Below are 16,546 nucleotides of genomic sequence, written 5' to 3' on the forward strand. Positions count from 1 at the left end.
AACACAATAACTTAAGAAAACACACCCTTATTTACCATAAGACACAAAAATGATAAGTTTGCCAATATTATTATACTTTCAACAAGATCTGCTCCGGTTTGTTCATTCAGCCATGTTTCAATCTTGCAAAGATCTTATTAGATCTATTTTTGTTTATATATTCGAGATCTCTCCCGGGAAGAAAACAATTTTTTGTGAGTTATTAGTCATCTTCAGTTCACATATTATCAGAAAACATCATTTTAGTTATGGTTTTTCTGTTAAACAGTTATTCTTCATAGTACCAATTTGTAAACCATGTGGTAGAGTTTGTACATCTCATAAACCTCAAAAAACCTTTTAAAACCCATCGCTGTTAACCATCGGTTTTACCAAAATACATCAAATATTCTCTATTACCCTACCTGGTTTATTAGAAATTGCACCTAGCCTAATCATCGTGAACCTCCAGATCCTCGACGAACTCCAGCGAAGCGCACCACTTTGATCCTGTTCTACAGATAACAAAGCTTCGACGAGGAACGCACAAAAAAAATCTCTTGGACTGATATGAGTTCAACAAAATGCGATTTTTCTTCTTGGAATCTCCTCGATATGAAGAACCAGATTGACATCTCCCATCTTTTGATATCTCCCATCTTTAAAACCGATAATATAAAAGATGGGGCCACATGTGGAAAACTTTTATGTCTACAATATTTTTCAAACAAAAACAAAAGAAAAGATGGAAAAAGATTTGGGCTATAATTTATAGCATGGGCTCTAAGCCTCCAACAATTTTATTTTGGGCTCCGGCAAATGACATTTTTTGGCGTCACTCTAATTGTCTTCTTCATGTTAATGGGCTACTTCAAGGGATAATCGCTATTGTAGGCATGTAGCCAACTTATTGTGGTGTTAATTCAAGGGATAATGCTATAAAAACTTTTAAGTTTGGCGATTTTACATTTTTTTATGGATTTACTGTGCTAGTGCCCGAAACTTGAAGACTTTTTTTTTCATTTGTGGCATTTTGAAGGTAAACTGGCCACCATATGGTAACAATTTTGCATGACAATGCCATGTACGCACCGAGTCACCATGATTTTTTATTCTCCAGAAAATCAAACCAATTGGAGCTGAAATGTATACACCAAGAATCGAACTCCAGGCCATTACCATACATGTCTGACGTCTTTTTCATTAAACCACAAGGAGTGTCTGTTCATTATTTCTTTAGATTAACATGTAATCAATTACAACTACCTACTTTTTCATATAATATATATTATGTATAAAAATACATAAGTTTTTTTTTCATATTATTCATGTAAGCTTTTTTTTTCTTCATATTATTCATGTAATAAATAAGTATTATTATGTATAAACATATTAATATATGTAAAAACACACAAAATACATACTTTTTAAATACATTATTATTGAATATATTTCTATTATAAAAAAACACATTTATATTTCTAAAAAATATATTTTCTATAATAACTCTACAGTATCTATCCACACTTTTAAATACATAGTTACAGATGTATTCATCTTCAAATGTATATCAATTATGGTAGATATATATCATACATTTGGATGTTCTCAACCGAATGATTCAAAAATGTTATACTAATCATACGAAAAGAAATAACAATAAGAGTATTTATAAAAATATTTTTGGGGAGAATTTTTACATATAGAAACACATTTATACATAACTTAAATGAATAATACAAAAAAATGTGTTTAATAAATGAATAATACAAAAATACATATTTATATAATATATATGACTAAGATGTATTTAGTGTGGATTTTTATATAAATTAATATCTTTACAAATAATAATACTTATTTAATATATGAATAATACGAAAAAAAAATACATATTTGTATAGTTAATCAGATTAATGACCAAATGCTCCTTGCGGCTTAATGGAAAAGGCATTTGTCATGTATGGGGAAGGTCCAGAGATCAATTCCTGGTCTCTCTCTCTCTCTCTCTCTCTCTATATATATATATATATATATATATATATATATATATATATATATATATATATCATTCTGAATCTCCTGGTTTTGTTCGTGTATCACAACCATTAACCGTGATTAATTCAATTCAATTCATTCCTTTCCTATCAGTTGTAATATGGTATCAGAGCAGAATGACGCTCAATCCGCATTTCAACTCAATCTGCATTTCAATTTCTCTGTTCTTTGATTTGAATCAATCTTATTTCATCAAATTACGAAATCGTCTTCATTGATTTCTTTCTTCAATTCGCAAAGTGTTCTTGTGAATTTTTTTTCTTTCCAATCGATTCACAAACTGTTTCTTGTGAATCCTTCATTCATTATCCAATTCACTTTTGTTTCTTGTGAATGTGTGATCTATTTTCTTATTTGATCAGATCTGTAATCATGTCTTCATCTTCCACTCAAGTATCTCTCTGATTGATGATCGGATGCATCTATATTATCTACATCATTCTGAATCTCCTCGTTTTGTTCTTGTATCACAACTATTAACCGTGATTAATTCCTTTGGTTCGATTTTTTGGATAAAAAAATCATGCAGACTAGTAAAAAGTCCAACTGAGGTCCTACATGACGTGAAATGTAAGGTCCTACATGACATGAAATGTAAGGTAATGACCAGATGGTGGTCGGGTTTACCTACGAGGTGCTACAACTGAAATATATATATATATATATATATATATATATATATATATATATATATATATATATATATATATATATATATATATATATATATATATATAAAATAAATTCATTTTTATGTGATGCTTGATGGCGGATGATAATATCAAGAAAAAACTTTTGGGTTTATATAAATATTATATATAAGAAAAATTAAACATCTTTTTATTTTTTTCTTTTTATTTTCCAGGCTTATTATATACTTACGAGTGTTTTAAAATACTAGTAAATTTATTAAATTTAATATTTTTCAACGTTTAACATAAATAAGAGGATGAGTAGCAATATATGATAGGAGGATCTTGTATTTTTCTATATATAATGATAGTTTGTTTTTTTGGTTCTTATTTATGTGTTTAATTGTTGTAGATTATACTCTAGTATTTATGATCTAGATGTACTTATATTTATTTATTTACATGTTTACTTAATAAATCAAAATATATACATTTATTTATTTTAGACTAATTTCATAAACGATAATTGTGGTTTGGCAAATATCATATTTTTAGTCAAACTATTCGATTTGTATCAATGTAGCCCATGAGATTTCTAGTTTTTTATAATATTAGTCAGGTCGGTTCACTGATTTTTAATGCTCGGAGTAAAGTAATAAAATAGTGCCCCTATGTTTATACAAAAGGAGTGTGATGAACCTCGTCGATGTGGACTGTGTCATCGATTTCGTATTCAATTTAGCTTCTATTTCTTTTGTAATTTCATGTTAGTTTTTTCTTGTAATATCATGTTTAAACGATTTTTTATTTTCATGTCATTATAACATATTTGATATTGGTATCAATGAGATGATGAGAGTGGTATACAAATATATAAATTTTAATCATATATATTATACAATCGATATAAAAAATAAAAATTTAAGTTTTTTAAAATTGAAAGGTGTAAACCGAAAATATCATATAAGTTTAATGGTGAAAGTTGTAATTTAAAATGGTTAAAATTGGAAATTGGAAAAAAAAAGGGCAATTTGATGGTGGGGCGCGTAAAAATACCTCATTTTTTAGCGAATAATAAAAGTAACCTACTTTTGAAAAGATTCATTTTCACCCATTTACAGAGAACTCCATAACACTCCACTAATGAACATAATGGGAGCTTTTGGTTGTTCAAATGTATCATGTTGTCCGTATTTTTAGCAGTGTTTTTTCTTAATTTTTTATAAAATATTCAACTATTTTTATTTGAACAGTAATTAAAGTAAAGTATTGAATGTTTTGAAACATGCAATAATAGTTGGCTTTCTATTTATGAGTTTTTTTTACTATCCATTAGGTTTTGAATGAATTGAAAAATCTCATTTATGTTCTCTAGAAGCAAGAAGAAATTGAAGCAAAGTTATATTTCCCCTTCATAAATTAATTCATCCACTTGAAATGTATGTTTTACTAACTTGTACGATAGCTTTAAAGGTGTTGTACCTCATATGGATGTATCAAATTATTAAGTGAAAATATCATTTCCCTTTAGTAAAGTATATGCTAGAATGCACGCGATCTTCTCGTTTTGACAATAAATAATTAAGTAAAATAAAATAGGACCATATTTTTCTTTAAATGCCAAAGTAATAAATATGATTTATGAATTTCTTTGTATGACTTTTTTTTTCAAATAGAAAAAGCGATTGAATTTTAAATATGAAATTCAAGATAACATATAAGGTATTAATCTACTTTTAGCAAATAAATTAAAGTCGTTGCTATTTCTTGTGACTAGAAATTTTTAGATGGATGAAATGCAAGAAATAGCAATGCATTTTACATTATTTGTTTATTGTATCATTGCACACTTTGGCATTAAAAGGAAACAAGCACACAGTGTGTACGACGTAGGTGTGTTTAACACTTTAACTTAAATTTTACATGACTATGTAAGACGAAAATCACTAAATTATGTTTCCAATCACATTACATTAATTGGTAATCATCTACATATACAAGTGACCAATATGTAAGTGATGTCAAGAATGAAATCAAGAGTACTTTAATACGGGGGAAAGACTAATAGTAGAATAGATTCCTCCTCGAACAAATTTTTTATGTTGTTATTGATACAAGCATTTATGTTCTCAGTTTTGTTGCTACTGATGTTTATGTTGTGTAGAGATTGTTTATTCTTTTAATTTTCACTCATCCATGCATTGTTTTCCATTTCATTCCTTTTAACAGTAAATCATTGGCAACCACCACCGTATAACTCTACAAACCATTGATAATTTGATTTGTGAATTGGTCATTTATTGAATTATATCCAAGTACCAGGAGTACCAACTATACATTGGTTAAGTCGGTTGTAACTTTGCTGAGCTATTGAATCTTAATTGGTACATTTGGAAATTTAATATGTAAAAATGTTATTTTTTCAAAAATAAAATTGGTTAATTAAGTGAAGTTGTCATTTACATACGTCCACGAAATAACCATAAAATATATGTAAATTTAATGTTTAAAATTTGTAGTTAAGGTTTGGACGTCAATGACATGTTTATCAATTTTGTTGAGCCACGTTACATTGAAAAACCTTTCCTTCTTTGTTCAATATATTAACTATGAAAATTTTGAATGTTCTTATTTATGTTTGTAATAAATGTGTTTATTTTTAAGCTATGTAGTATAAAATTTAATATCTCTTTCGGATTACCATGATATATAATTTATTTTTCTTACTTAATAGTAGTTTATAAAAAAATGTGAAAAGAAGGCATTAAAATTATAACATATGTTAAAAAGAAAGTTCTTAACAATAGTACATTTTAGTGGTTCGCATATTTGCCACAAAACTTTTCCATTTGAGATTTTAACAACAAGAAGCTTGGAATAGTATAGTTTTTTGTTTCATACTTTTGCCACAATAATTTTTTTTATTTCAAAATTTGGCCACAACACTTTTCTATCTCATATTTTGACCACAAGACTTTCGTATATTGATACTTTCCACCATCTACTTTGTACAACGACACTTTCCACACTTTTTTAAAATATCACTTTCACCTCGTTAAATTTAGACAACAACATTTTCCATCTTCTCACCTTTTGTATTGTCCCTATAATTTACAGATGAGATCATTGTTCATTATTTTTTATAGAACCTGTCCATGTGTTTAAAAAAATACAATTAAAATCTGTACCTAATAGAAAATTTGCATATTATGCCCCTGCATGACTCCCCCTCCCCCCACAATATAGTCATGTTTCGTCTCTATATTTTTTTCCACACGTTCTCCACATGAGTTTTGTATATTTTCAGGTGTACTCCATTCACTTTCGTATTTACATAATTTTGGGCGTCTTGCGTCCCTCGCGAAGCGGGGATTAGGCGGTTTCTAGTCATATATAATTTCACAAGTATTAAAAAAATGTTTTGTAAATAAAAAACTAATAAAGGGAAATTATATCATTTGTCAAGATTAAAGTTGATATCATTCATCACAATTCCAATATTTAACATAATTAAGATATTTATATGTAATAAAAAGTCATCCAAATTGCAATTATTTTTATAAGTTCAAAATTTTATAAAACAATTTATGAATTGTATAGTTTGTCGTGTTTGACTTTTTTTAATGATAAAAATAAAATTTTGAAAATTTGAAAGTTACTTAATGAAATTATTGGGAAATGTTGTAAAATTGACTAAGACGTTTCTCTAACAATTTTTGGAAGTTCCGTTTAAAATTTACTTTCTTTTTGTTAAAAAATTTTACCCACTGGTCATTTTATTTATATATATAAAACCAGAATAACAAAATTCATGGACGTTTTCGTCTTATTAATATGTAAGATTTTTTTTTGGATCATATTTATGAGCAATATGCTGCATAACATTTTTTGTATGTAAATACTAGATAAATACATATCAATTGAAGTATTGCTAAAATTAGTGATGATCAGCAATCGGATGGCAACCTTGATGGATTCTTTAGTTAGTGATAGCAAATGTGATAGATTCTTTAATTAGTGATGATCAATCGGCGTTTGTAAAAGGGAGACAAATTTGGGTGACCCTTTTTTGATAAATGAAGTTGTCGATTGGTGTAAGAGGAGAAAAAAGAAGATGTTTTTTATGGTAGACTTCGAAAAAGCTTATCACTCAGTATGTTCGAGATCATTTGTCTTCTTTTCTCTTATTTTCTACTTCTCATTCTAATTTTTGAGTTATGATTCTTGTATTCTGATTAATAAGTTTGTTGTGATTTCTGAATTACAGGCCACCAAAAATAAGAACAAGTTTAAGGTTTTCTGTTTCTTAATTGGGGTTGGGTGAGTCCGTTTTCTGAATTCTCATATTTCTTATTTTTTTTTTCTTTTCTACTATTCTCTGCTTCTGATTACAATTTATGAGTTCTTATCGATAAGTTTCTTGTATTTCTGATTACTGAGCTCGTTTTTTATGTGGTTTCTGAATCACAGGTCACCGATAATCAAAAGAAGTTTGAGGTTTTCTAATTCTAAATTGGGATTGGGTGAGTTCGAAATCTGAATTCCTATATCTCTTATTCTTTGTTTTTTTCTCATTCCAGTTTCTTATCTATGTTCAATGTTATTTTTGTTTGTTTCAAAAGTTGGACTTTTTGATTTCTTTTCTGTTGCTTTAGGTTAGATTCTTAATTTCTTGAGGTAGCAGAAACCAAAAGCTATAATTTTATTTCATTTTATCTATTTTGGAATTGAAATTGGAAAAATTTGTGTAACGTCAAGTTTCTAGTATGTTCATTTAAAAATTTAATGTTTAAGTTTGGAATTTTTGGTGGCTATGACGTGGGGACTCAGTTCCCACCGTGTTGTCATGGTCTGAGGATGCGCACATCTTTAATGGATGCCACGACGTGGCAGCATTGTGCCCATGACGTGGTAGCTCTTTAATGACAACCCTAATTTCGGGGGTTGTGCCCCCATTTAGGGGACGTGATGGCTAGGGTTTATACACCCTCAGCCTCCATCGCCTTCCTTCCTCCCTCACTGAAACCCTATCTCCATTTTTGAATTCTCTGAGTTTTTGGATAATTTTTAGCTAAGAAGAAGAAGATAAGAAGTGTTAGTGAATCATCTTAACTTGCAAGCCTCATCAACCTCGTCTGGACTTTTGTAAGTCCTCAATTTCAAAGCTTTATGAATCTACGTGCTTTGATCTAGTTTTTCTTGTGTTATCCATCATGTTTAGGCAAGTTGGAAGGTTGGGGTTCCATAAAGTTGCAAACTTTATGGATCCCCGGAGCCCGGTTATGGTTTTCAGTGATGGATCTGTAGTTTGATAGAGTTTTGAACTCTTGCACGAGATCTTGGTCCCATTTGTACACTTTTTTACCTAACTTGAGCTCTTGACATGCATTGGACATGTATGTCTATAAAGTTGTGATTTTTATGATCTTTTGGAAGCATTCTGCAAAGTTTCAATTGGGGTGGGGGGGGGGGGGGGTAGGAATCAGAGGTAAATGGATTTGGCTGTTCTAGAAGGTTCCCACAGCGTAGGGTATTAGTCGCTACACCGTGGCGTTTGACAGATGTGCGACCATTTTGCCTTATTATCCCCACGGTGTAGCATATGATTGTCCACGTCGTGGCGATCGACTGTTGACTTTTTGACCGTTGAACATTGACTTTGATAAAGTTTACTTTAGGTCTAATTGAGTATGTTGAGTTGTAGATTGAGACCTGGTCCTATTTGTTTAATAGGTTACCAATAGAACTTGTTAGCAGATCGGGATCATTAATGTTATCTTCTTGATCGAGAGCTGAGCTTTTCCTCATTGTACTCGTGGGTTGAAGGCATCAATGGCGGCCCACTAGATTGTGGTATGTATCCTTGTGTAAAGGGTGTTGTTATGCCTTAGTATTATGGTGATTGGTAGATATGTATGATTACATATACTTGCTAGTTATCGTTTATTAGTTTCATATGTCGACATAGTTTAGTTGGGTTGAGGTGGTACTACTTTATGCTATAATTCAACAAACCAAGGAGCAATCTAGTCATAAGCTGAGGGCCGGGAGGGAAACCACTCTTATGTTGTGGGCTCGCGAGCAAGCCAACCATGAGCTGTGGGCTGGGGTGGTAAATACAGTCTCTTGCTATGGGCTTAGGGGTAATCCAGTATGATGTTGTGGGCCCAGTGTTCATGCATTATATGTATTGTTATGTGTGGTATTCTAGGGGGAAACTCACTAAGCTTAGGCTTACATTTGTTGGTTTCATGGTTTCAGGTACATTAGACGATCGGGGCAACGGGAAGGTGTGATCGTACATATCCTCCTAATTGATTATTTTTCGATAGATGTTTGATACTCTGATTCCATGGTTTTGTGTTGAAAACAATGGATTACTATTTTATAGTTTTGTTGAATTATTTTATAAAAATGAAAAAGTTTATCATGGTTTTTCGAATGTTACAAGTTCATTGCAATTTTGGGAAGTTGAGGTTGAAGTTTGTATGGTAATTGAGAATAGCTAGGTGATTTCAATTTTAAAGTTAATTGATAAAGTGTTTGTTGGTGCTGTTCACTAATAGGCATAGGTCTATTTGCTAAATCTATCTTCCTAGCACTCTAGCCTACCTGGAAACCTTGTTTGCATGGCGCCCCGGTCTAGAGCGTCCTCCAGGAAGCCTCGCCTTCCTGGCACCTCTGCCAGTCAACCTTCCCCTCTTGGTGTCTCCTCCAGGAAGCCTCCCCTGCCTGGCGCTCTAGACTAGTGCCACCACACGATCGCATAGCTTGCTTGCACCGTTGCCAGCTAGCTGGACCTGAATTGGGTTGGCCCAAGGCTTGACCTAATTCTTCAAGAACGATGTTTGGATTCCGATGACGCATCATTGGGGCCATCTGTGGGACCTCGAGCGAATAGATAATGTCTCTTGGTCTCAACCTAGTTTACATCCAGATCTATTCAGATCTGATGGGTTTCACCTCATGTTTGCCTAGATCTGCTAATTTCTTTCATCATCTGTTCAGATCTGTCATGATTTTGCCAAGATCTGTCCAGATCTGTTTCACTATTGCTTAGATCTCTAGATCTGCTCCGGTTTGCTCATTCAGCCATGTTTCAAGCTTGCAAGGATCTTCTCAGATCTATTTTTTGTTTATATTTTCGAGATCTCTCCTGGGAAGAAAAGAATTTTCTGTGAGATTTTACTCATCTTTAGTTCACATATTATTAGAATACCTCATATTAGTTATGGTTTTTCTGTTAAACATTTATTCTTTGTAGCAGCAATTTGTAAACCATGTGGTAGAGTTTGTACATCTCATAAACCTCAAAAAAACCTTCTAAAACCCATCGCTTTTAACCATCGGTTTTACCAAAATACATCAAATATTCTCTATCACCCTACCTGGTTTATTAAAAATTGCATGTACCCTAATCTTTGTGAATCTCCAAGATCCTAACGAAATCCAGCAAAGCGCACCACTCTGATCCTGTTCTACAGATAATAAAGCTTCGACAAGGAACGCACAAAAAAACAAAAAAATCTCTTGTACTGATATGAGTTCAACAAAATGCAATATTTCTTCTTTAGAATCTCCTCGATATCAAGAACCAGATTGACATCTCTCGTCTTTTGATATCTCCCATCTTTAAAACCGATAATATAAAAGATGGGGCCACATGTTAAAGACTTTTATGTCTACAATATGTTTCAAACAAAAACAAAAGAAAAGCTGGAAAAAGATTTGGGCTATAATTTATAGTATGCGCTCTAAGCCTCCAACAATTTTATTTTGGGCTCCAGCAAATGACATTTTTAGGCATCACTCTAGTTGGCTTCTTCATGTTAATGGGCTACTTCAAAAACATCAAATGGACCATTCTTGCAATATTAAAATCAATCGTTCAATGTCCGAGTGATATAATTCTATCCAACAAAATTCGATTCTAGAAGACTTTTTGCAACCCATCCCGCATGGCGTTTTAATAAAAAAAAGAGTAGTATACTACTGCTACTCCATGAAGCGTTTTGAAAAATAACTAGGTTATAAGTGATAGGTGTTTGTATATATTTTTTTGTAAAATACGTTTTTGTATACATTTTTTTATAAAAACGAATTTGTATATATTTATATACTTAATAAATACATATTTTTATAAATAGATATTTCATATACAAAAAACTTTTTAAAAAAAGTTTTTATATAGAAAATATAAGATTTTTATGGGAAAATATGGTTTTTTGTATAAATATGATTTTATAAGGAAAAAAACATATAAGAAACAATTTTTTGAGCAGAAAAGTTGTAAAAAAAACTAAAGTTAGAACGAATTCATAAAATTCTAAAATTTGGGCAAAAAGGGTAAAGTTTGGACCAAATTTGTAACAAACTTTAAAATATGGGCCAAAAGTGTAAATTTTGGACCAAATTTGTAACAAATTTTGAAATCTGGGCCAAAAATGTAATTTTTGAAAGTTGGATGACATGTTTACCGGGTCAAATGGTTAAATTGAATACGATTACGGATATTTGTGACTTAATTGAATAAAAAAAATATAGGGACTAAATCGATTATGAGGCCAATATGTAGGGACTTTATTGTAGTTTTCCATGTGCAAATATAACAATCCTTTATGGAAATCAAACACCCTTTGTGATCCTTCACACCTGGAGAAGGCTCTCTAATGTTTATGAAAACACTGAAAAACAATATATTTCATCCGGAAAAGACATAATCCCTCATTGAAGATTTTTAGCAAAAGTGCTATTGTCCAAACTTATCAGAGATTTTCCCCTTTCAATCACACTGAATTACAGAAAGATATACTACTTCCTAAAAATATATTTGTTTAATTTTTTGTTTTGAAAATTTTCCTCTTTGATATGTAGAAAACACATATTGCTCATTACTTTCGATACCCCATACCTACAAAAAAAAACAATCATTTATTGTTAAGCATGCACCTATGTTGCAATTAACCTATATAATATCATTCATGTTGCTATACAAGTATGTGTGAATAAACACAAGGCACACACCACATACATATACAAATTTCATTTTCATGTATGAAATTTGTACAAACTATGAGGCATTTGTTTATTATTTACATCTAGTGTAAAAATGAAAAACAACTAACGATACACATCAAATGCAACACACACACACACACACACACACACATATATATATATATATATATATATATATATATATATATATATATATATATCTTTGCTTACAATATAAACATGCCAATAGTTACACTTAATTATTTACAATGACATGTACAAATTAACGAGGCACAAATATGCAAACACAAGACAACGGACCGTGAAGCCAAAATCCCATATCCTTTACTAGGACACATAAGCTCATATATGCTGCCAGAAGAAGTACCAACAAATAAAACACACGATTCGATCGTATACCAATCTCCAGTGCAACCACAATTGCAACATAGCCACCAAGAGACCTTTTGACAGTTAAACATGGCTGAGGTGGTTTCGTCCCCTTTTCACCATTCACCGACTTTCATTATGGTCATGGATTCACTACACTCTTACTACCAAACATCTTGGATTTTTAAGGAGGTAATAGTGTACCACTAATAAGTTGTTCCATAAATTAATGCTTTCTCATCTATAACATACCCCTAGCCAGCACAAAATATTTGCAGTAATGCACGACGATACTCCAGAAAACATCCTATCAGCCATGCTTTTATGCCATGCCTCGTTTTGACAACCACATCATATCAACTTTCCAGTTCGGCTACCGACCCGGCATGATAGCAGGAAAGTCGCATTACAATACATCTTAATTATCCATTGTGACATGAAAGAATATTTCAAATAAAAGGTAGAAGGGCTACCTCAATAGTACATATAAGTGTCATTCCTTTGTTCAGTATAAAGTTGAAAACCAAGAAAAGTTGATACTTTACATGACAATGTATCCCCAAGAGATGAAACTATTTTTCCGGAGCGAAGTACCAACCCGACTGTTCAAATCTTGCTAACTTGCATCCTTGCTACCCAGCTCTAGAAAGAAATCTTGCAGCCCAACTCCAGAAAGTGTTAGTATAAGGACTTCGTTTTCCTCTTGAAGTTTCTCGTAAAGAAAAGATTAGTAGCAGAACGTGGTGGCTGAGGCTCGAGTTGGACTTGATCCCCTTAAACAGATTCATCGTCTGTTCCCAGGGTACAATAACCTTAACAGTGTATGTACTGCCGAATATTTCACTTGCCTGAAAGAGTCGCCGGAAGCACGTGTACAGAGAAGGAGGAAGAAGAAAAGAGTTTTCATTTTTATGTTGAATAAGACAGTAAAGGTCTCTTTTATAGTTGAATCGTGTAATGGAAACAAATAAATAATTGATTAAGCGTTTAATGCCAATAAATGTCATTAATTACGTAATTAATGCATCCGTTACAGAATTCAAAAATAGGGAACTGTCAAGTTTAGCAAAAATGAGAGTAGCACGAGCCCTAGTTTTCGGAGCTGCATTCGTGTCCGCGGATCGCGCCCATGCAAAAATTCTGTGTTTTTGGTCTACGAAATCCAAGATTTACACCCCCATGTGCGCGGGTAGGAATTGTAGTAAAACCATAGACACAAGCTTGTAAGCCTTTCATGCATTCAAGCTTATATACCTTGTTGAGTTTGGTCTTTCTACCAATGTGGGACTCATTCCCACATCCATCTCTTTTTGCTAAATTTATTCTCAAATACCCTTCTTTGAGTATCGATATCTCATTCACATATACTCCATTTTGGTCATATAATATATCGTTTCGAAGTCCTCGTGTAGGAGAACACAAACCCACTTAGAGTTAGTAATATATACAACATATGTATATATTTATATATGTCGGAAGTTAGTAAAAATATAAATATTTATACTAAATTTTCCAACAATCCCCCACATGAATGGAGATCGATCTCTGCACATCCAATTTCCAAAAGAAATTTTCAACAGTTGAATCCTGCATAGGATAGGTAGGTATTACCCTTTGAACCCTCCCTTAAGATGTTACACTTCATCTCCTAGCAGTTTGTAGATCTCGATGTCTTTGAACTAAGCTACCATATATGTAGACGATAATGTAAATCTCACAGGACTCTCCCTGACAAGGCCATATCCTCATAGACGTGTTCGTTTTGGTCATGAACACTAACCTGGTTCTGCAAGAGATTTAGGAATTGTGCCCTTATAATTCCCTTTGAAGCGACCCCACTTCTCTCTCACATAGGTGATTCCAAGAATCATTAAAACCCATATGTATAGCCTAATTTTGTCACTACATATAGGAATGGACTAGGAAGTAATGTTAACTCCCCCACAGTGACTTGCCTCACTCATACAATTAGGTTATCATTTTGAATTAATTTATTCATTCATGGGCTTTAGTCCCATTCCTATTGACGACTTATAAACTACATCTCTACTTAAGCCTTTTGTAAGCGGATCTGGAATGTTATCCTTTGACTTTACCCAGTCAACCGTGATAACCCCCGTAGAGATTAATTATCGTATCGTTTTATGTCTACGTCTAATGTGACTTGATTTCGATTTCCCATTATACATTATACTTTGAGCTCTACCAATTGCTGATTGGTTATCACAATGTATACATATGGCCGTTACCGGCTTAGGCCATTCATGAATGTCCTCTACAAATTGACGTAGCCACTCCGCCTCTTCAGCACAAATATCTAAGGCGATAAATTCAGATTCCATCGTGGATCAAGATATAACTGTTTGCTTGGATGATTTCCATGATACAACAGCACTTCCAAGTGTAAACACATATCCACTTGTAGATCTGGAATCTTTTATGTCCGATATCCAATTTGCATCTGTGTATCCTTCGATAACTGCTGGATGTCTGCAATAATGCAGTCCATATTCCTGTGTGTATCTCACATACCTTAGTAACCTAGTAATACTCTTCCAGTGTTCAGAACTGGGTTTACTAGTGTATCTACTTAGTCTTCTCATAGCATATGCTAAGTTAGGTCTGGTACAACTCACTAGACACATCAGACTCCCAATAATTCTTGAATATTCCACTTGATTAACACTATCACCTCTATTTTTACGTAGATGTTTTTTTTAGAAAGAGCTATTTTTACGTAGATGTTGACTAGTGTCAATTGGATTTTTAGCTATGCTAGTATCTCCCTTAGCAAAAAATTTCAAGAATCTTATCCACATAGTGTGTTTGACTTAAAATCAAACCACTTTGAGTTCTTGTGATCTTGACTCCAAGAATTACATCCGCTAAACCCATATCTTTCATGTCGAACCTGGTTTTCAACATATCCTTCGTGGATCTTATTATCTTGTCATCACTACCAATGATAAGCATATCATCAACATATAAACACAAGATGACATAACCATGAGTGGTGTTTTTCACATAGATATACTTATCACACTCATTAATTCTAAAACCACTTTCCATCATGACTTGATCAAACTTTTGATGCCATTGTTTTGGAGCTTGTTTTAATCCACATAGAGACTTAACAAGTTTACAAACATTGTTCCCTTGTCCAGAGGCAATGAAGCCCTCAGGTAGCTCCATATAAATTTCTTCTTCTAACTCTCCATTTAGGAAAGCAGTTTTCGCATCCATTTGATGAACTTGCATGTTTCTAATAGTTACAATGGCAAGAACTAATCTAATGGATGTTATCCATATTACCGGTGACTACGTATCAAAGTAATCTAGACATTCCTTTTGTCTATAACCTTTGATTACTAGTCTTGCCTTGTATTTATCAATACTACTATCATGTTTCATCTTTCTCTTAAAAATCCAACGGTAACCCAGTGGCTTGCTACCTGGAGGTAGATCCACTAGTTCCCATGTATGATTTTGTAAGATAGATTCTACCTCATTTTTTATGGCTTCTTTCCATTGAGGTCCCTCAGAAGAAGTAACCGCCTCTTGGTAGGTTTTAGGTTCACTTTCCACCACATAAGTGTAAAAGTCATCACCAAATGATTTTTCACCTCTAGCCCGCTTACTTCTTCTGAGTTCTATCTCTTCTCCCTCGGATTGAGTTTGTTCTTCCTCTCGAACAACTTCGTTGTTTGGTAGAGATGGGATTTCAACCTCCTTGTTCAAACAAGGAAATACATCTTCAAATAATGAAGCATTCCTTGATTTCATTATGGTATTCTAGTATATTTCAGGATTCTTAGAATCATGCACAAGGAAACGATAAGCAATACTACTTCGTGCATACCCAATGAATACACAATCCACTATTTTAGGACCTAACTTTTGTACCTTAGGCGGTGGTACAACAACTTTAGCTAGGAACCTCGTAAGTACTTGTATGATGGCTTTCTTCCCATCCAAAGTTCATACAGTGTTTCATTGTTTTCTTTGTGAGGTATCTTATTTAGAAGATAGTTAGCCGACAAAATAGCTCCCCCCCCACATTGACTGGTTTACACCTGAACTAATTATCATGGTGTTAACCATTTCTTTCATGGTATAATTCTTTCTTTAAGCAATTCCATTGGATTGAGGTGAATAGGGTGATGTGAATTCATGACGAATTCCAATTTTTGCACAAAATTCAGCATAGGGAGAAACATATTCTCCACCCCTATCACTTCTAACCACTTTAATTCTCTTGTTGAGTTGATTCTCAACTTCATTTTTGTACAAGACAAACTTGTCTATTGCTTCATCTTTACTCTTAAGTAAATATATGTAACAATATTTTGTGCTATCATCGATGAGTGTAATGAAGTATTTGTTCCCACCTTGAGTAGGAATTGACTTTAAATCACACACATTAGTGTGAATTAAATCAAGAGGTTCGGTGTTTCTTTTGATTGTTTGGAAAGATAATCTAGTTTGTTTGG

The 16,546-nt window shown here is 32.7% G+C and overlaps 1 long non-coding RNA gene across 1 annotated transcript; it reads left to right on the forward strand.

Moving 5' to 3' along the window:
* The first annotated feature begins 6,936 nt into the window (after positions 1–6,936).
* Positions 6,937–9,002, forward strand: LOC145108580 (uncharacterized). The gene is made up of 3 exons (XR_013708404.1): positions 6,937–6,989; positions 7,140–7,192; positions 8,931–9,002. It is a non-coding gene; the product is annotated as an uncharacterized LOC145108580 (long non-coding RNA).
* The last annotated feature ends 7,544 nt before the right edge of the window (positions 9,003–16,546 follow it).

The sequence above is a fragment of the Lactuca virosa genome, chromosome 1, assembly GCF_052849685.1.
Source record: "Lactuca virosa cultivar CGN04683 chromosome 1, Lactuca_virosa_CGN04683_v6, whole genome shotgun sequence".
Lineage (NCBI taxonomy): Eukaryota > Viridiplantae > Streptophyta > Magnoliopsida > Asterales > Asteraceae > Lactuca > Lactuca virosa.